At 37.9% G+C, this 22140-nt stretch overlaps 1 protein-coding gene across 13 annotated transcripts in view; it reads right to left on the bottom strand.

Moving 5' to 3' along the window:
• CASK (calcium/calmodulin dependent serine protein kinase) overlaps positions 1 to 22140 on the bottom strand; it is a 343515-nt gene that overhangs the window by 254440 nt on the left and 66935 nt on the right. The window lies entirely within an intron of this gene.

Genomic DNA, 22140 nt, shown 5'->3' with positions numbered 1-22140 from the left:
ATTTAGCCTCCCATACATTGTAACAATCATTTTATTTGCATGCCTCCCTGACTGCACTGTGACCTCCCCTTTAGGGTAGGTTCATTTTTGTCTTCTCAGTATCTGACATATGGTAATAAGTTAACAAAAGTCTGTTAAATAAATCCAACAAAGGATTCAGGATGGGAAGTAAGACTGGCCTGGTAATGTGGATCTAGAAACCAAACACCAGAAAATCAAACATCAGAATTTCAATTCAATCCTAAAGCAGTAGGGCAACAGGGAGAACCATTATTAATTATACATTCCCAAGATTGGGAAAAATGATGAAAGTAGTAATTAAGGAAGATAAAAATGCCAGCAGTCAGCAGAATAAATTAGAGACAGGGTGGGACTGGAGAGAACCCTCTAAGAAGATTCTTGCAGTAGTCGGGCAATGAGGAGATTAGGACGCAGTTGCGACACTGGTAAGTGGGAATGGAAAAGAGAGAGGTATAAGATTCGTGTTATTAAAATAAGGTAACAAAGGATCAGTGGCCCTACTGCAGAGTACTAAAGAGACCCATCTGATCACACTCCCTTCCTCATATTGTACTTTAAACTCGCTTTATTTTCAGAGCAACATTCTGACTTTTAACACACAAATAATGCTTTCACCAAAACTCATTTGGACATTCAGTGTTATTCTACACAATCTACTTAGGTAACATATGTGAAATCCTAATATCATAGGAACAAATATGTAACATGGACTAATCTAATATCTAAATCAAATCATGGGTCTATTCTATTTAAGTGGATGATTTTTCAGGTAGAATTTGATTTTTAAAATTTAATTTTGCTGAAGTGATGATAATCATACAAAAATTCTACTTTGAAATATTTAGTTAGTAATCATTTAAGGGGAATAAGGAACAGGAGAAAAAGAAAAGCAAAATAAAAGCACTGCCAAGTATCACAGATGGTGCTGCTTAATACAATAGGCTCATCAAAAGTTATCTTCACTGACACACACACCATCCCCATGCCAGTCATAAATCCATTGTCTCTCAGCTCCAAACCCACCCATCATTGCCTGCCCTGAACTACAGGAGCTGGACTCTAAATATTTTTCCAGCTGGCACAAAGTGAAACTTCCTTGGTAGAGGGCAATGGAGGGACACTGGAGGAGAGAGAGGCTTGCCCTCTTGGTCCCAGTGTTTTTCTCATCAGGCTCTTGGCAGTGTGTGCAGTTTGTCCACAGTGCCCAGGGGCTAGCAGCACGTGGCACCTTTCCACGGGCAGGCGGCTTTGCAGCAGAGCGCTACTGGTAAGGGCGCCCTCCCTGTAACCAGCTTCCCACGGAACCCCCAGGCAACTTTGCAGCAGAGTGCAACTGGTAGATCGCCTCCTGCAAACACCTTTCTCCAGCACCCTCTTGGTCGGCGTACTGCAAGTTCAGAAGTGAGGCATCTCCCTAAGGATGTCTTCTCCTGGACTCCAGAGGGCAAATGTCCAAGTCCCGCCAGCAAGAGAGCACAGTGAACTGTTCTTCCAAATTGTTTTATAGACCTAAAATTCTCACTAAAAATGAAAAGCACTTTACAGTTCAAAAGGTATTCACTACCTGTTTCTTTATATTATTCTTCTGAGTGTCAAAACCATATTACAATAAACAGCCTGCCTAAAATAATTTATCTTTTGATTACAAAAAATATTAAAATTCGGTTTTAGCAAACAGTGCCAGACTAGATTTTAGTTTCTAATTGCAGAACACAGTATGTCTTTATTTTAGTCTATTCACAGTGACAAATTATTCACTGCTGTCATTTGTAACCTGAATTGGTACTGAATTGGGGACATTTGATCCTATGGTAGAATTTTTAGTACTGCTTTGGAATGAAGTAGCACCGGCTACTCACTCAAACATTAAGGCAACAAAGTTTAAAAATTTCCTGGGGTGGCAGCTTAAAGGTGGCCAGAACTGAAGAGGGGGAAATCAGAGAGGGAGACAAACCATGAGAGACTATGGACTCTGGGAAACAAACTGAGGGTTTCAGAGGGGAGGGGAGGGGGATGGGAGGAGCCCGGGTGATGGGTATTAAGGAGGGCACGTGCTGTAATGAGCACTGAGTGTTATATGCAACTAATGAATCACTGAACACTACATCAAAAACTAATGATGTACTGTATGGTAGCTAACTTAACATAATAAAAAAAAAATAAAGGTGGCCAGAAATTTTTTGTCATCTCTCCTATTTAGAGGTGGGTTCTACATCCCCTCCCCTTTCAATCCAGGTGGGCTCTGTGACTTCCCTGATCAGTACAACGTGGTGGAAACAAAACTGTGCCAGTTATTCTGTGAGCATGATGGGACATTTTCTGTATTACACATATCTGTGTCACCATACCACTCTGGCCTCTGGTTGAGATTAGTTTTCATATATCAGATTTTGAGGATGGCTAGCCTAACAGTTGCCAAATTTCACTTAAAAGAAGACATACATATCACTTTACTGTAATTTGAGTCCTTTAATTATTCTTGGCTTAATTTTAATAATTATTAATTACTTAGATTTCCTGATAAATTTCCATCCTTTTAAATGTACATTGGTAAAATCATGATTAGTTCCTTTTATTTAAGTGTTAGCAATATAGTAAGACAAAAAATATGCTCCAAAAGAATTATACTAATTCATTTACTTTGATTACTTTAGAGAAAACTCCAACAGAAAGTAGCCACCACCTAAAATCTGAATGGGAGAGGAAAAATCACTTGATGATCTCAGTTAATAATCCTGAGAAAAATTTTAAGAAAAAAGCAAACATAAAAATGTCCTCAAACTAAATCTAAGTCAGAAATATACGTTAGGGAAAAGAAGAGTTTCATTTAGTAAACTAGCCAGATGTCAATATATGGTAAGTTAGAACATAAATGGGCCCATTCTCGCCAAATCAGCAGTCCTTACTAAACACATCTCAGACTTATGAGTGGAAAATTTATCAGCCACCCTGGGTGTAGAGAGTTTGAAACAAGACATGAAAAAGCATGTTTGACTTTTTTTATTTTTATTTTTAAAAGATTCTATTTTTAAGTAATCTCTACCGGTAAGGTGGGGCTCAAACTTACAACCCTGAGATCAGAGTCCCATACTCTACTGACTGAGCCAGCCGGGCGCCCCTGACACTTTTTATTTTTATTTATTTATTTGAAAGAGAGAGAGGGAGAGCACAAGTGGCAGGGAAGGGCAGAGAGGAGAAGCGGGCTCCCCACTGAGCAGGGAGCCCCATACAGGGCTCGATCCCAGGACCCTAGGATCATGACCTGAGCCCAAGGCAGACGCTTAACAGACTGAGCCACCCAGGTGCCTCAACAATTTTTATTTTTAAAAAAATTTCGGAAATTTGTTTTGTCTAACAGTATTAGTAGTAGTAAAAAATCAGTTGTTGACAGAACCTAGAGAAACTACTTTACAGTAGCTTTATTTAAAAAAAAATAAAAGGAAGATGAGATAATGAAAATAAGTAAAGGGAAATTACAGAGATGGAATTGAGGTAGGCCAGATGAAGATAACTCCAGAATGAATCTAGGAGTGTCAATTGAGGATAGGGAAATTATGGCCCACCTACAAAGTGCTAATCATGACTGAAGATGCTTCACAGGGATCATCACCCTTAATCTTGGCACCAGCTCTGGGAGGACAGTATTATTACCCTCACCTGACACCTAGGAAAGGTGAGGTTTATGAAACTCAAGGTCACATCACACAGGATAGATTGGAAATGTCTGACTTCAACTCTTCCCATGCTTTTCCTACAACAATGGATCTGTAAAAAAAAAAAACAAAACAAAAAAAACCAAAAACCAAAAAACCATAGGGAAACCTTTAGCTATAGTTCACTTAATATTTAACAACCTCAAACTTTCCTTGGATTTGATAAGAACTCAACAGGATAGTCCTGTACTTAGTACTTAGTCCCATGCAAAAGAGACTATGTTTTCAAATAACACAGGAGAGAAGATGATCAAATTAAAAAGATAAAAGCTTAGTTTCCAAAGCTCAGTAAAAAAAAAGAAAAAAGCCATTGTACGAATAATTAAGGTGGGGATAAAGGAAACGCTTGGTAACATTTTCATTCATATATTAGAAGTGTTAAAAAAATTAGGTACACATTAGAGAGACAAATTGGCAAAGCTTTTCAGAAGGCCTGTATTGCTTATTGACTCCGCACTAAAAAATGAGCAATTTGGCCATCATTCCTCAAACAGTAGTCTTAACGTTTCCTGGCAGTTATTTCTGAAGAGTAAACAAAATAGATAAAATCTACCCCACTGATAGGGAGGAAATAGAAGCAAGCCAAGATAAAGGCAAATACTACAGACAACGCAAGGCCAATTCAAATAGACTAGTGGAATTTTCTCCCAAAAGCATTTCAGAAATGGCCTTTCTCATGTCGTAACTTTAGATGCATTTTGAACCAAATGCATTGCTCTGGGTGCTAGTTACCTGGATGAGTTCACAGAAAATTCATCAAACTGTACTATTTCTCATTATTTCTTAAGTACCCAGTAAGGATAACAAAACAAGATTCATCTGTATCCTGCGTTGCTCTCCCTTCTTACTATTTACTATCAAGAATGAGAATCTTGGGGCACCTGGGTGGCTCAGATGGTTAAGTGTCTGCCTTTGGCTCAGGTCGTGATCCCAGGGTCCTGGGATCAAGCCCCTTGTTGGGCTCCCTGCTCAGCGGGGAGCCTGCTTCTCCCTCTCCCTCTGCTGCTCCCCCTGCTTTTGTGTTTGTGCTGTCAAATAAATAAATAAAATCTTAAAAAAAGAAAAAGAATGAGAATCTTCAGTCTGGATTACTAGATCTAAAGCTATTCTATATTTTATTCCTATCTATACCCACCCTAGCATTTAGCATTCTGCACAGAATAGGTATCTAATTAGAGTCTCTCCCCCGGCCCCCGACTGAATGAATGCTTCTGTGAACTAGCAAACCAGATTCCCTACTAAGGCAAAATATCCATACAGTCAGGACATATTTTCCCCTGACCACATGGGCTGGCAAAAATCAAACTGCTTTACCCTCTTTCCCTTGGCACAACATATAACCAATTCCTTGTACATAAAACAGAACTGTACAGTTGGATGAATTTTCTGTGAACTCATCCAGGTAACTAGCACCTAGAGTAAGAAATAGAACATGACCAGCATCTCAGAAGCCCCTATCATGCTCCCCTCTCGGTCACTACCTCCCCCCAGAGGTAACCATTAAAATTGAAATTTTAATTTCAAAGGTCATAGATCAGTTATACTGTTTTTACATTTTAATTAATGGAATCATAGGGTAGGTACCCTTTTATGCCTGGCTTCTTTGACTCATGATTTTGCTTAAGAGACTCATATGTGTTTTATGTATAACAAAGGTTCATCCACTCTCATTGCTTTTTAATACCTCACTGTATGAATTCACTACAATTTATGCCATTCCACTGTTGTTAGACATTTGGGTGTTTCTTATTTAGGGCTATTACAATTCTGCTAAAAGTATTCTTTTATGTATTTTTGGGTGGACATATGTTAAGGCATTTCAGTTGGGTATATGCCTAGGAGTGGAAATGCTAGATCATAAGGTACGTATATGCCAGCTTTGGTAGATACTCCCAGTTCACCAGAGTGGCTGAACTAATTTACACTCCTATTAGCAATAAGAGTTCTGGCAGCTCTGTCTTCACCAACACTTGGAATTGTCTGTTTTTAGCTATTTTGTTGGGAATGCAGTGGTATCACACTGTGGTTTTAATTTGCATGTCTCTGATGACTAATGAAGTTATATATCATTTATTAATCACTTGGATACATTTTTTCCCTGAAATATCTTCCAAGTCTTTTCTCCATTCCTGAGACTTCCTGATCTGTCTCTGGGATCACTGCAGAATCTACTTGATGATACCTAGACTTGGCTTCTTTCTCACAGGAGAAGGGTCACCACCCCCTACCATAACTAATTACATGACCTCGCTATAGCAATGTACGGAACAAGCTTGCACAGCAAAGCAGTTTGGATATACTAGAGTGCTGACCAGGTAAGAAGGGATAAACATAGAATCGTGTGTTTATAGCCCCAGCTTTGGACTCCTGACCGTGAAAGTGTAAAACAGCCTATTTACCCTTTACAGATATAATTTTCCCCCCCAAAGAAACGTTCCTTTGTTCGTCACTGTTCTTTTATGGTACCATTCCCCAGAATCTTCAGTAAATTCACTTATCTTACCTGACATTCCTTCATTCACTCAGTGAATATTTACTAAATAACTACTTTGTGTACACACAGTTCTAGACGCTCAGAGTAAAGCTGTAAAGAAAGCAAAAATATCTCTGCTTCCAATTCACACACACACATACTCTTTTCCTTTTTTGTGGAGGGTGGGGTGCATGAAGCCAAAGATAGCTAGGTTGTAGGATATAAAGGGTAAGGGCTCTGGAGTCCAAAAGAGAGACTAACAGGTTCACCTGGCTCTAGCACTTCTGTGCATGAATTGAAAAGTTCTTTAACTTCTCTGATCTTCAATACCCTCTGCAAAATGAAGATATTTTTTTGCAGGATTTCTCTGAGGATTAAATGAGATGACATATACAAACAGCACCCAAGAAAATGCCTGGCATCGGGGCGCCTGGGTGGCTCAGTCGTTGAGCGTCTGCCCTCAGCTCGGGTCATGATCCCAGGGTCCTGGGATCGAGCCCCGCATCGGGCTCCCTGCTCCGCGGGAAGCCTGCTTCTCCCTCTCCCACTCCCCCGCTTGTGTTCCTTCTCTCGCAGTGTCTCTTTCAAATAAATAAATAAAATCTTCAAAAAAAAAAAAAAGAAAGAAAATGCCTGGCATTATAAATAATGGATGATCGGTACATGGCTGCAATTAAAAAGGAGAATAGGTTGATTTCATTTGGTTACAGATGAAATCTTTACTACAAACAGAAGCACAAAACTGCTTCTGTTCATACATACTGCTCTTTCTGATGTACTATTACTAAAATCTTTTAATTATATAGTCAATTATTCATGTTACTGGAGAGGTAAACCGTTAAGATATTACAAAGCAACAGTTCATAAGAAAACATCAACTTTTAAAGCATTAAGCTTTAACCCATTTATAGGCTCAACTTCCTTCCTAGAGGGTAAGGCTTAAACTCTCTAGATTCAATCCCATAAAATGACCATGAAGAAACTGAGCAATGGGCAAGTGGGACATGATGGAGAGCTGGTATCATGAACAGAGGAAAGAACCCACTCTAGAAAAACTGTAAATGAACAGCTTTGGAGTCCACTCAGTGTGGGGATTTCTTATAGTTGGACATGCCTCTTGAGGGGCCTTTGGAAGCTCTTCCTGTGGATGTGTCACAGGAGATACTGACTCCTCTGTGTCATGGGCTTCTAAGCCAGGGCAATTCCCACACCCACCCAACAAAGATCTCACCTCTTGCTCTTGGTTGAATAAGAGAGGGTTCAGCATAAATTCTCTAATTTTTATGGATGTAAACACTAAGAAACTTTGTTCACAAAAACAAGCAGATATTACCATATGACCCAGCAATTCTACTCTTAGGCATATACCCAAGAGAAATGAAAATATGTGTCCACACAAAAATACATACAGTCGATGTTTATTATGCACAGTAGTTATGTTCTATAAAGTCACATGAACACTGAGTGAGTGAATATGGAACTACTGCTCCAAGAGGAGATCCAGCGTTACATTCCTGTGCATCTCTGGTCACATTTTGGTCAACCAATCAATACATAACCTTATTTTATGTGCATTTCTGTTTAAAGATGCCTTCTTTAATACATATCGTCGATCCATTAACATTGAACTCACAGCTAAGAGTCCTTTAACTCATGCCTGAATGAAGCTTCTCTAACACATGTCTTCTCTCTATAAGGCACATCACAGCCTTCCTGTGCTTAGGAATGCTGAACACCAGTTCAGCATTATGCCTGGGGGCTATGTGAAGCAGCAAACCCATCAGCAAAAAGCACAGAAATGCCAAACTGTGGCACTAAATAGATGGCAAAAACGACACTTGTTTACGTGGCGCTCAAGCCAAAATACGAAGGCAGAGCATAGTTGGTTTGACCTCAGCTGCGAACATGTGCCCTGAGTGATTTAAATTTTTTGGCTGCTCTGCACAGGTCTATGAATGATTGTAAAAGTGCCATGAGTATCTGTTTTGGGGTCACAAGTAAATTTTAGTGAGCAGGCAAATTTTCTTTTTTTTTTTGAGCAGGCAAATTTTCAAATCACAATTCATGAGTGGGGGTAGACTGTACATGAATGTTCATGGCAGCTAAAAAGTTGTTACAACCCAAAAGTCATCAACTAATGGATGAATAAAATATGGCCTATCTACACAATGGAATATTATTCAGCCATAAAAAGGAATGAAAACGGATATATGCTACAACATGGAAGAACTCTGAAAACATGTTAAGTGAAAGAAGCCAGATACAAAGGTTACATATGACGTGACTCCATTTATATGATATGTCCAGAATAGGCAAATCCGTAGAGACAGAATGTAGATTAGTAGTTGCCAGAGGCTGGGGAGGGGGAAAATAGTGGGTTTCTACTAATAGGTATGGGGTTTCTTTTGGAGATGATGAAAATGTTCTGGAAATAGTGGTGATGTTTGTGCTTGCACAACTCTGAATATAAAGAAACCAATGAATTGTACAATTTAAAGGAGTAAATTTTGTGGTGTGTGAATTATGTCCTAATAAAGCTATTATTAAAAAAAAAACAAGAAGATAGGAATGGATGAGGTTTTGTTAAAGCAAACTTCTTCTGAGTTACATGCCACAAACTGCATAATGACCTAAAAGCTACTGTTAATGATCCATCAGCTAACAAGTTGATAAGTTCCATTAATTTTGTCGAAAGCAAGAATCAACCTGACTTGAAAAAGTATGTGTTACCTGGTCTTTGAGACTTACTTCCTCCACACTGATGCCAATTTTTAAACTGCTTCTTTGTTTGGCATCTTGGAGGTTTCTGTACATATTCCAACACATCTTACAACACACCATGGTACGATTTTGGATTTCTGAGAAGGCTCATTGTACATACGGACAGAAGAAGAAATTGTGAAAGGGAACGTAAGAAAGAACCTGTATGTCCATTACAGGCATTTTCCTGGGCATATCAACTTTAGAAAGAATACATATAGAAGAATTTGGAAACTGGTTCCCTTGCAACCATCCATGTCTAATATTGCTTAGAAGTCTCTTAACACCCAGGAGCACCTGTACCCAGTGTGAAGACAGCCCCTTAAGGAGCGAAAACGCAAATGTCAGTTTCCTCCAGCCCTTTTCTTTTCTCACCAACAACTTAATTCAGACTTCCATTTGTTGGCAGGTAACACGGCTACTGTTTTAAGTCTACAACTATCATACTATCCCAAAGAGGTTTTTTGTTTATTTAAGTAGGCTCCATGCCCAGAGTGGAGCCCAGTGAGGGGCTTGAACTCACCACCCCAAGATCAAGACCTGAGCTGAGATCAAAAGTCGGACGCTTAACCAACTGAGCCACCCAGGCACCCCCCAAAGAGGTTTTAAATTGCAAGGGGCCAGACTCCCTCTTAGGTTTCTTTTTATTCCCCTCGTATTACTGAGCATGAACTTTATTAAAATGTTTCAGTATGCATAAAATTTCGCTAACAATAAAACTACTTCTTGCCAAAGAAAACCAGGCAGTGTAATATTCCTATGTACATCAGGAATAACAAGACTGGATAATGAATACAACTGATTCTTCAAAGCCCTCACATAGGAAAACGTTGAGCCCTCTGACCCTGGAAAACAGCAAAGACTGAGAAATCTCCACACCCTTTGTGTTCCAGAAAACAGCTTGCTGCATGGAAACACCTTCCCCAGATGACTTAAAAAAGATTGACAGATGCCCTCCGCTCTTTGTTTACCTATGATAAGGCCAGACAGGCCCTCCAAATGTCCATTCTTTGTCTCAGAAGTGATTAGCCCAACTGCTTGTCTGCACTTATGAATCAGAACAAGATGCTTGTCAACTAAAGCTTGGGGAAGCTCCTCTACTTCACACCGGTCCTCCCGCCTCCTTGCACTCAGTTCTTTCTGTGGCCTTGTTTATTCCTCCCAATAAAAGAAAATCCTTTTTTTTTGGCCCAACTTGAGATACTTGTAGATCTGTCAGGTCATTCTATTTGAATAGACCCCACTACCTACTGCAATAGTCCCTTCCTCCTCCTTCAAAGAATCCTTTCAAATAAAGACTTGTCCTTACTAATTTGGAATTTGTGTTTTTGACACATTATATAATGCAAATTTCTTTCAGAATAACCATACTCACAGAAGATTTATGTTTTAGTCTATTTTCAAGCCTATTCATACAGATGGTGTAATGGTAACTCAGACATTCAATATATCCAAGGACTACCCTCATCTACTTCTTCAGACTTAAATTTTAGTAACTATACTCTGAAATTCTTGTGACCTAGTATATAGAATGGGTGTCCCATCTACTAGCTCCCATATATCAAAGACTATGCTTCTCCCAAACCCCCCAAATCTGCTACCATCTACTTCCATTTCTACAGCTTCCTGAGAAATTTTATGAATCGCATAATTTAAAAGCTAGCAAAATGCAGATCTGAAAGGAAATAGGTAGTTACTTATATGGGGAAAAAAAACCCAAAATGATTTAAAACATGAAGCATAATTTAGTCCATATAGTGGAAGGGGGGAAAACTAAAAAAGCTGCTTATTTCAGAATAAAAAAATGAATAGTCCCTCATCTCACAGTTTTTCATAGTGTTACATTTCCTGAATGTGATTTTTTTTTAAAAGATTTTACTTATTTATTTGACAGAGAGAGACACAGCGAGAGAGGGAACACAAGCAGGGGGAGTGGGAGAGGGAGAAGCAGGCTTCCTGCCGAGCAGGGAGCCCGATGCGGGGCTCGATCCCAGGACCCTGGGATCATGACCTGAGCCGAAGGCAGACGCTTAACGACTGAGCCACCCAGGCGCCCCTCCTGAATGTGATATTAAGACGAAATTGAATATATAAGCCAGAGAGCTTTAAGAGCTCTAGTATATAAACATGACAGCCATACCTAAGTCATAGGAGATGGGAAATCCAGATTAAGAGAGGTTTAGGAGTAAAATGATATGAAAGATTATGGCCAACATACTTTATGTAATATCAAGCCATGTTTATACCTAAAATTATAATGAACAAGTGTAAGTCATTTAAGTTTAACAAATAGCCACATACTTTCAAAAGCAGAGATTGCAAACTTAAGTCTTCTCTGCATTTTTTAAGAGGCAAAACAATAAGATGAAAGAAATTGGGATTTTCTTTTTCCAGAGTTGATCTTACGACAGTCATGATAAATTGCCTCAGCTTTAGAGATTCATCAGCAGTTACAGAACAGTAACTGCCAAAAGGATTTGATTAGCAATTCAATTATAAACTTGACATTTGTAAAATTCATCTTATTTTAAATATTGTTGTCCAGAAATGCTTGCCACAATATAGCAAAATGATCTAATCATTAAAAAGCAGATGTGTTTTTATTTTTTATTATTTTTTAAAGATTTTATTTATCTGACAGAGAGAGAGACAGCGAGAGAGGGAACACAAGCAGGGGGAGTGGGAGACGGAGAAGCAGGCTGCCCGTGGAGCAGGGAGCCTGACGTGGGGCTCGATCCCAGGACCCTGGGATAATGACCTGAGCCGAAGGCAGACGCTTAATGACTGAGCCACCTAGGCGCCCCGAAAAAACAGATGTTTTTAAAGTTGACTCTTCAGCCTCAAAAAGTTCAATACAGTCACAAAAAAAGGCCAGAAGGGAAAACAGCCAAAGATGTACCATCGAGGCAGTTTGCTAAAATAGCACTCATAATTTATTGCCTAAGACCTAGAGAAATATTTGATTTTCTATATAAAATGTATGTTCTTTAAAAATAAACAAAAACCTGGGGCATCTGGGTGGCTCAATTGAACATCTGACTCTTGGTTTGGTCTCTGGTCATGGGATAGAGCCCTGCATCAGGCTCTGCACTCAGTGGGAAGTCTGTTGGAGATTCTCTCCCTCTGCCCCTCCCCCCCACTTGCACGTGTGCACATGCGTGCTCTCTCTCAGATAAATAAATCTTTAAAAAAAAAATAAAAATAAACAAAAATCCTAATGGGAAAACTCCCTTTAGGAATATATATTACCCAGTGAGCCATATAGTAATTAAATGACTACTATGGTCAGAAGTTATGAAAAGGGAGTCTTCTGTTGAAAATTATTCACTAGGTGGAAGCTGGTTTCTAGCAGTTTTTCTCAAACTAGTCCATGAAATACAAAACCCTATTTTCCCCACAGAACCACTATTAACAAATATGATTTTTTAAATATTAGCCAAGTTTAAGGACTCCATCAACTATAAGAGTCTATGATTATTAATACCAGTGCTCAGAAATGATGATCTGATAACTCAGTTAAATTAATATTTTTCACATGTATATGACATGGCACATAAAGGATAGTTCATTAATGTTTGAAACAATGGGTCTTTTTATTTCAAATATTTATTGAATTTGATATATTAAATCTGTGGTTAGGACTTAAAAACACATGATCAAGCTGCTCAAGAATCCTCTTTTATGGTATTTTATATGACAAAATAAAACAGAAGTATAAGCCTTAATCTCTTGGAATTTGCTAGACTATTTCTAACCATTTCAACTGTAAACCACAGTGGAAGAAACAGTGACCTTAAGAAAATGCAACAGCAAAGAAAAGGTTTTGGCAAATGCTTTCTGCATGCAAAAGGAAGAGATGGAGATTTATTAACTAGACCAGTAATTATTCCACATAACGAACATAAATTCACTATGTAAATTAAATCTATTAAATATTCATGTTTCCTGAGGAAAACAAGTGACAGTTTTTGATTATGCTATCAGTTACGAGTCAGAGTCTGCCTATACAGAACAATTTGGATTATTTGGAAACCAAAACCTGAAGTTAAAATGTTTTCGCCTATATGCCCTAATCTTTATGGGCTAATTATCCGTTTTGTGGATGAGTGCATTGATTAGGAGGAAATTTTTTTTAAAAGATTTTATTTATTTATTTGACAGAGAGAGAGCATGAGCAGGGAGAGTGGAAGGCAGAAGAAGGAGAAGGAGGCTCCCCGCTGAGCAAGGAGCCCGATGTGGGACTTGATCCCAGGACCCTGGGATCATGACCTGAGCTGAAGGCAGACACTTAACCAACTGAGCCACCCAGGCGCCCAAATTAGGAGGAAATTTTTAAAAGTTATTTATTTTAAAATAATTGTACATTAACAGAAAGTACAAAAATAGCACAGAGAGATTCTGCATACCCTCAAATCAGTGTCCCATGTAGGGGAGCAAATTTTGCTACCCCAAAAAGTGTTTCTTTGGCATGTGGATTATTTTAGGCTGCTTGCTTTTAAAAAAAAATATCCTGGAGATCATTTTTTCCCCTGGACATTTAGGTGGTTTTTAGAAGTAACCACTCTTAGCATACTGATATGGATCCTTCCAGTTCTTTGTGCAGGTTTCTTTCTACTTAACATAATACAGAATATTATATTGTGATTTCTCTTTTTTTCATTTAAATAACAATAAAGGTTGAGGTAGCTCTATGGCCTAGTTGGTTAAAGCACCTGTCTTGTAAGTAACAATAAAGTTTGGAGATTATTTTATGTCATTTATATTCTCCTAGGCTGGTTATTTTTTTGACTTTTTTTTTAAAGATTTTATTTATTTGTCAGAGAGAGAGTGTGTGTGCAAGCAGGGAGAGGGGCAGGCAGAGGGAGAAGCAGGCTCCCCGCTGAGCAGGGAGCCTGATGCGGGACTCCATCCCAGGACCCTGGGATCATGTTCACAAAGATCCCCCACAACAATCCCTTCAGAGTCATACCTACCTCCCCTTCTCTCATGCTTCTCACAAAAACTTTGTGATCCCTAATACCTGACAATCACTAATCTGTCGTCCAGTTCTATAATTTTATTACTTCAAAACTTATATAAGGGAAATCATATGGTATATGACCTTTCAGAAAGATTTAACATAGCATAATTCCCTTGAGATCTGCCCAAGTAGTTGCATGCATCAACAGGTTTTGTGTTTTTTTGGTTTTGTTTTTTTTGCTGCATAGTTATTCCATGGTATGGATGTAACCCAATTTGTTTAACCATTTATCCACATTTTAGTTCTTTCTAAATTTTACCCATTTCAAATAGAACTGCTATGAAAACTTATTTGCAGGTCTTCGTGTGAACATAGGTTTTCCTTTCTCTGAGATGTACATTTCCCTGGAGTACAACTGCTGAATTGTTTGGCAACTCTATGTTTAGTTTTTCAAAGAAACTGCTGGACTATTTTCTAGAGTGACTTTATCCTGTATATTCCCATCAGCAATGTATAAAAGATCCAGTTTCTCCACATTTTTGTGAAAACAAAGTGTTATTTTTATTACAGCTGTTCTAATAGTTGTGTAGTAATATCTTGTTGTGGTTTAAATTTATATTTCCCTAATAACTAAGGATGTTGAACATTATTTGCATGTGCTTCGTACAAACTCGTATAATCCTTTTTTGGATTTGTTCATGTTTTTTATCCACTGGGTAACTGGATTTTTAAAAATATTTATTTTACTGTTGGATTTTCTCTTATTTATTTACTTATTTATTTTAATGTTGGATTTTCTCTCATTATCTTTAGATTGTAAATTTGGTGTCACCTCTAAGAACTCCATACCCTAGGTCCTGCATGATTTTCTGGTATGTTTTCTTTTAAAAGTTACATAGCTTTATGTTTTACCTTCAAATCTATGATACGCTTGGAGGTGATTTTTATATAAAATGTTAGATTTAGACTGAGGTTCAATTTTTGGCCTATGGATGTCCAATTGCTCTACTACCATTGGTTAAAAAACACTATTCTTGTGGCACCTCGGTGGCTCAGTCAGTTAGGCATTGGACTCTTGGTTTTGGTTCAGGTCATGATCTCAGGGTTGTGAGATTGAGGCCCACATCGGGCTCCTGCTCAGCGGGGAGTCTGCTTGAGATTCTTTCCCCCTCCCTTTCCCTCTACTCCTTGCTCCACTCCTCTCTAAAATAAAATCTTTTAAAAAAATTATTCTTTCCTCATTGAATTGGATTTGAACCTTTGTCAGAAATCAATTGGCTGTCCTTGTATGAGGTTACTTCTGAGCAATCTAACCTGTTCCACTGATCGTGGTCTAGTCCTCTGCCAGTACCACACTGTATTAATTCCTATAAAGCTTAACAAATGGGGTAGAATGATTTCTCCCACTTGATTACAGCTTTTCAAAATTGTTTTCTCTATTCTTGTTCTTTTGCCTTTCCATATGTAATCTAGGATAAGCTCTCCATACCCACAACAAATCTTCCTGGGAATTTAACTGGAATTGGAGCAAACCCATAGATAGATCTGGGAAGAAATGACATCTTTACTTTGTTGAGTCATCCAATCCATGAAGAGAGTACATCTCTCCATTTATTTAGACTGTTGAGTTCTTTCATCAGAGATTTATAGTTTTTTCAAGGCTTATAGATATTTCATGGGATTTATACCTAAGAATTTCATTTTGTTTTGGGCAATTGCAAATAGCGCGATGTTTTTAACTGTGGTTTCCAGGTGTTCTTTGCCAAGCATAGAAAAAAACACAAATATAGTTGGTTTTGGTATGTTCATCTTATATCGATGTTGATGAACTCAGTAGTTCTGGAAGTTTTGTTATTATAGATCCTTGGGATTTTGTAAATAGGCTTTTGTGTCATCTACAAATAAAAAGTTTAATTTCTTCGTTTCCAACCTATATGCTTATATTTCCTTTCCCTGGCTTATTGTGATGGCTCCCAGCACTAGGTGGAATAAGAATGTTGAGAATGAACAGTCTTGCCTTGTTCCCGTTCTGAGAAGAAAAGCATTTTGAGTAAACTTTTCTGGGGGAAAAAAAAAAAAGTAAGGTCCAAGTCTAGATCCAATTTTTTTTTTTTTTGCATGTGGATGTCCAGTTGTACTAGAACCACTTGTTGAAAAGACCATCCTTTCTCCATTGCCTTTGCTACTTAAAGATCAGCTGGCCATATTTGTGTGGATGTATTTCTGGGCTCTCTTTTCTACTGATCTGTTTGTTTTTTCTTTCACAAATACTACACTGTCTTCATTATTGTAACTTTAAATGAAGTACTGGAGTAATGTCAGTCCACCAACTTTGTTCTTGGTTGCTTTAAGCAGTGATCTCTTAAATCAAGAGAAAAAAGTTGCAATCAAAAATACATTTGTGCTCTTTCATATTTACATGTGCAATTACCTTTACTGGTGCTCTATTTCTTCTTGTAGTTTGTTACTATCTAGTGTTTTCTTTTGAGCCTAAAGGACTACTTTTACTATTTCTTGTAGGCCAGGTTTGCTAGTGATGAATTTTCTGTTTTGTTAATCTCAGAAGGTCTTTAACCTTCATTTTTGAGGTATTATTTTCCTGGATATGGAATTCTTGGTAGACAATCTTTTTCTTTCATCATTTTGAATAAGTTACCCTCTTGTCTTCTGGTCTCCATGGTTTCTGACAAGAAGTCTGCTATTAATCTCATTAAAGATCCCTCGTACACGAAGTTACTTCTGTCGCTTTTGACAGTTTGATTCTGAAATATCTATGAGTTCACCCTACTTGGAGTTGGAGTTTCTTGGGTTTTTTGGATGTGTAGATTTAGATTTTTCATCACATTTGAGAAATTTTTGGCCATTATTTCTTCAAATATTCTATCCCTTTCTCTCCTCTCCTTCTGGGACTCCAGTTATACATATGTTCATATGCTTGATTGTATCCTACAGGTCTCTGAGGCTCTGTTAATTTTGCTCAACCTTTTTTTCTTTCTGTTCCTCAACCTAAATAATCTTAATGGACCTATCATCAAGACTGCTAACTTTGTTGTCTGCTCAAATCTTCCGTTGAGTCCCTCCAGTAAAACTGTCTTTGTTTATTGTACTTTTCCACTCCAGAATTCCTATTTGGTTCTCTTTTTATAATTTCTCTTTATTGATAGTTTCTATTTGGTGTGATTATTCTCATATTCGCCTTTAGTTTTTTAGACAGTTTTATTTCTTTGAGCACATTTAAAATAGCTGATTTAAACTCTTTTTCTAGGGGCGCCTGGGTGACTCAGTCAGTTAAGCGTCTGCAGTAGGCTCAGGTCATGATCCCAGGGTCCTGGGATCAAGCCTGGCATCTGGCTCCCTGCTCAGTGGGGAGCCTGCTTCTCCCTCTCCCTCTCCCTCTGCTGCTTCCCCTGCTTGTGCTCTTTCACTCTCTCTCTGTCAAATAAATAAAATCTTTTTTAAAAAAATAAACTTTTTCTAGGAAGTCCAACAACTCAGTTTGCTCAGGGATAATTTCTATTGATTGCTTTTTTCCCCATTAACGAGCCCCACTTTGTTTCTTTGTATGTCTCAATTTTTTTTGTTGTTGAAAACTAGATGTTTTAAATAATGTGTCAACTCTGGAAGTTAGAATCTCCCTTCCTCTAGGGTTTGCTGTTACATGGCAGTTTTTGTTCTTATTTGTTTGATAAGGTTTTGGAATGAATTCTGTAAAGTCTGCATTCTTTGTTGAGTGTAGCCACTAAGTCTCTGCTTGGTTAGTTTGGTTGTTGCTCAGGCAGGGGCTGTGTATGTATTGGGGCATACCTTCAACGCTCAGGGAGTTGACAACTCTGCCTTAGCATTCAATTCCTATTGGCACAGCCTCAAGGTTGGCTAGAGTTGAGAGCTTAAGGTCTCGTTAGGTCTTTTCCGAGTGTGTGCACAGTCCTATGCATGTGCATGGCTTTCTTGATTCCCACAAATACGTTTGTTGTTTTTTCAGACCCCCTATAGACCTCTCACTACCCACTTTTTCTTTTTAAGCTTTTAGGTTAGATTTTTGTTTGCCCCAACTGTTACTCTGCGACCTCAGGTAGCTGTGAAGTTAAACTGCCTCTAAAAATTTTCAACAAATGCCCCCAGGCAAAAGGTATTTTGCAGTAGGCAATCTCTGAGTCAGACCAAATAAAGACAAGCCTTGCAAGTGGGTCCCTTCCAGGAAACTACCAGACAGGTCAGATAATGACAATTTCATGGGCATGAGGCTTTCAAGGAATTCTGTCCCAGTTCTGCCTCCTTTGGTGGCTGCCAGGCTCCTGGTTTTCACCATGATTGTGAACTCTTTGTTTTCAAGGTTACCATGGAACTGGAGAGAGGGGGGTGGGAATGGGGCAAGTTAAAATGCCACAAAGCTCACTGTTCTTAGCAAGAATCAGTGGTTTTTCCTGAATAAATTCTTCCTGCATAACTGCAAACCTTTGGTTAATTTCCAGAGTTCTGAAAAAGTTGATTCTATTTTTGCCAGTTTTCCCCTTGCTTTTATGGAGAGGAGAATTGTCAAAGGTCCTTACTCCTCCAATTCGCTGACATCATCTGCTATCTGGGACTTTTAGAATGAGATATTCTTAGAGACTAGGTAAACTGGAACCCAATCTATATTCTTTCTAGAAGACAATATTCTTCCAAAATAAAAACTGCCATTTTGAACTTTTAAAATTGAACCATAAAGAACTGAGTTCCTTTAAGATCTCAGAACTGTCAATTCAGTTTCCCATTCTATATATCTTACCTTCCTTAAAATTTCCTTATAACAATTTGCCTAATTTTGATACCTATTTTCAAAACAAAAAAAGTCAAATTTAATTAGTGGTTTAGCAGACATAAAGAGATAGGAGTTAAAATGTGTAGTAATTAAAATTTTAAGATATTCATCAAGGAATTTCATTAATGGAGGCTGTGTATGTATGTATGAAAATATCCTCTGATCAGAATATCCTAATATAAATTCAGCCAGCTTTCATTTAATAAAAACTTGTTATTCATCTCATGTTCATAAGCATCAATTTCATTTTTTCATACATGTGAAAGAAGAAACTGAACCAGTTAGGAATAATATGCCTTTTTAGGAATCTAATAAAAGCTATGGACTTTCTTCCTAGGAAAATGAACATGTATCTGTAATTGAGCTTACAATTTAAGGGGTTCTTGGATACCCCATAACCTGTAAATTAAGAACGCCTACTGAAAAAAAATTATGATTTTAATGGGAAAAATAGAAAACAGATATTCAAATAGTTACATCTTCAGTGGCGCATCAAGAATTTAAAATATTAAAACATACAAGTGGTCTCCAACTAATATATAGTATTTCATTTCAAAAGCTAATCTGTAAGTTATGTATTTAGAATTTATTACATGTTCTTATAAAACAATGTTAGAAACAGTGGTTGAAGACTATTTAACTGTAAACCTCTTAAAAAGTAGGTGCTCTTTTTATCTGTCTTTGTATTATAATGATCTGTCCAAGTAAAGAGCATATGTTAGGACCTCAGGTGACACTTTACAAAACCCATTTTACTCAATAATGTATTTGAATACAAATGCACTAAAACAGGAAAAAATATTGAGGCAATGACAAGGTCAAACAAACCACAAAGACAAAAATTAAAAAATAAAATGGAAGTGATGAATCACTGAATTCTACTCCAGAAACCAATACTGCACTATATGTTAAGTAAAATTTAAATAAAATAATAGATTTTAAAAAATGGAAAAAGAATAAAGAATAAAACAGATTTTAAATTATGTGTTGCTTGAGAGAGTTCTCTTCTTAATTAGAAGAGAATGTAACAGTAAATACAGCTATTTCTAGATATTTAAACTTATGGATTCCTTTTTATTATGTTAAACTTCACTTCAAAATATGTTTCTTCTTAATATAGCATCTCCTACACTTAGCCATGAATGAGGTCATTTTGGGGCCCTAACAGTTTGTAAATGGACTAGAAGGGCAAAGGGGATAAGATGTTTTGCCTTCAGTGACTGGAAAGGAGTTAAAAGACATTGGGAAGGGGAAATTAGAGGTTTTATATAAATAAAATATTTATTATATATATCTTAAGATGTGTCCAAGTTAAAGTAAGATAGTGTGAACATGAGCAATAAGAGGATATGGGAACACCATTGGAAGGAAGGAAGGGAGGGAGAGGGGAAGGGAGGGAGAGGGGAAGGGAAGGAGGCATGAAGAAAGGGAAAGGGAAAGGGAAGGAAAAAGAAAGGGAAGGGAAGGAAAAAGAAAGGGAAGGGGAGGGAGGGAAAGGAGGGGAGGGAGGGGAGGAAGGGGAGGGAGGGGAGGGAGGAAGTAAGGAAAGGTGGGGGGGTAATGGAGATGGAATTTTGATTTTGCTTCTTGGTCACTGTGCTAAAGAAGATGGGAAAACTACATTTTGGTGCCATAAATATAAAGGACAAGTGGCACATTTTCATCTGAGTAACAATGGACTCTTATCAAAACCAGATAAAGTCATGAGTAATACACAGAATTCAACTGGTATCATTTAATATCTATAGGTTGTGGCCCTACCATATAGGATAAATGAAATGAACTGGCCTTGTCTTCAGAATAGGATTTGAAGACTTTTATATAACAAAAGCAATGCCAAACAATGAAGGAATGAACTACAATTTCAGTGACAGGCTCCCATATATTAGGTAAAGACAAGACAAACTCAGGGACATGGACTACATGCCAACCCTCCCCATCTCCCCTCACCTCCTTTTTATTAAGTTTGGCATTTGACTCCCTCACTAGGTGCACTAGGTGACAATAAAAAAAAAAAAAAAAGAGGTTCAGCCTAGCAGTCTGAATCTATGGCGCCAGAGATCCCTTGCTGAAAAAAATCTGTCAATAAACAACCTCAGCAAACTGAGAAAGTAATCAATTGCCTCCCTAAAAATGTCTTTAGCCTGGAGAGATTCAGAATTAGGTATAACAATGAGCTAAATCAATATAAAAATTGGTATACTGAGTAACTGATTTAGACTTGTGATTTTAAGCTAGACTCTTACTAAGTTCATCAACAGTAACAGAACATTTAAGAGAAATAAAGGTTCAACACGTCTATAGGTTTAATAAACTATGTTCAAGACCCAGGAAGGTTTTATTAGTTGACAACTGAGGTACAGAAAATCAAATACAGTATATTAAACTTAAATCCAGTTAAGTTTTAGGAAACATAATTAAGTTGCAAAGCCTGCCTGGAAGTAAATTTTAAATTCTGCTACATTTATAAAATAATTTATATTAAAAAGTAATAACAGCCAATTCCAGAGAATGAAACCATGAGATCTAAGACCTCTGAATCTTGCCGTAACATTTTTTTTTTAAAGATTTTATTTATTTATTTGACAGAGAAAGTCACAGCGAGAAAGGGAACACAAGCAGGGGGAGTGGGAGAGGGAGAAGCAGGCTTCCCGCAGAGCAGGGAGCCCAATGCAGGGCTTGATCCCAGGACTCTGGGATCATGACCTGAGCCAAAGGCAGACGCTTAACGACTGGGCCACCCAGGCGCCCCTTGCCATAACATTTTAAGGATTAAAGCACTTTAAAAAATCAGTGCTTCGGGCGCCTGGGTGGCTCAGTCGTTAAGCGTCTGCCTTCGGCTCAGGTCATGATCCCGGGGTCCTGGGATCGAGGCCCGCATCGGGCTCCCTGCTCCGCGGGAAGCCTGCTTCTCCCTCTCCCACTCCCCCGGCTTGTGGTCCCTCTCTCGCTCTCTGTCAAATAAATAAATTAAAAAAAATAAAAAAAATAAAAAAAAAATAAAAAATCAGTGCTTCTTGTGAGTTACAGCTTCTAAGAATCTTCTATAATCAGTATATGGATTATAATAATAATAATTCAAAGGGTTAAAAAAGTATTTAAAAGCAATGATCCTGAAAAAAGATCTACAGAAACGGATTAAGCTCTGTTTAGCTTACAGTATGTGGGTTTCTACTTTCCAAAGTTAGGATAACTGGATAAAATATAAATAGGCTACTCTGCCTTAGCTTTTCCAACTTCAACTGTCAACTGCATTGTTCTTGGACTGTTAAAAAGCCTGAATTTAGAAGACAGGCTAATTAGAAAAATAAATATAATCAATTGTGCCTGCTGAAGTAGGAGCACATGCGAACTGTGGCTACGTGAAGCTAGGAGTTAAAACTGTATAAAAAATAAGTAACTTTAAAATGCT

This window comes from Halichoerus grypus, chromosome X (assembly GCF_964656455.1).
Source record: "Halichoerus grypus chromosome X, mHalGry1.hap1.1, whole genome shotgun sequence".
NCBI classification, from domain to species: domain Eukaryota; kingdom Metazoa; phylum Chordata; class Mammalia; order Carnivora; family Phocidae; genus Halichoerus; species Halichoerus grypus.
The sequence above is the reverse complement of the archived record's forward strand: the minus strand, read 5'-3'. Positions and strand labels throughout refer to the sequence as shown.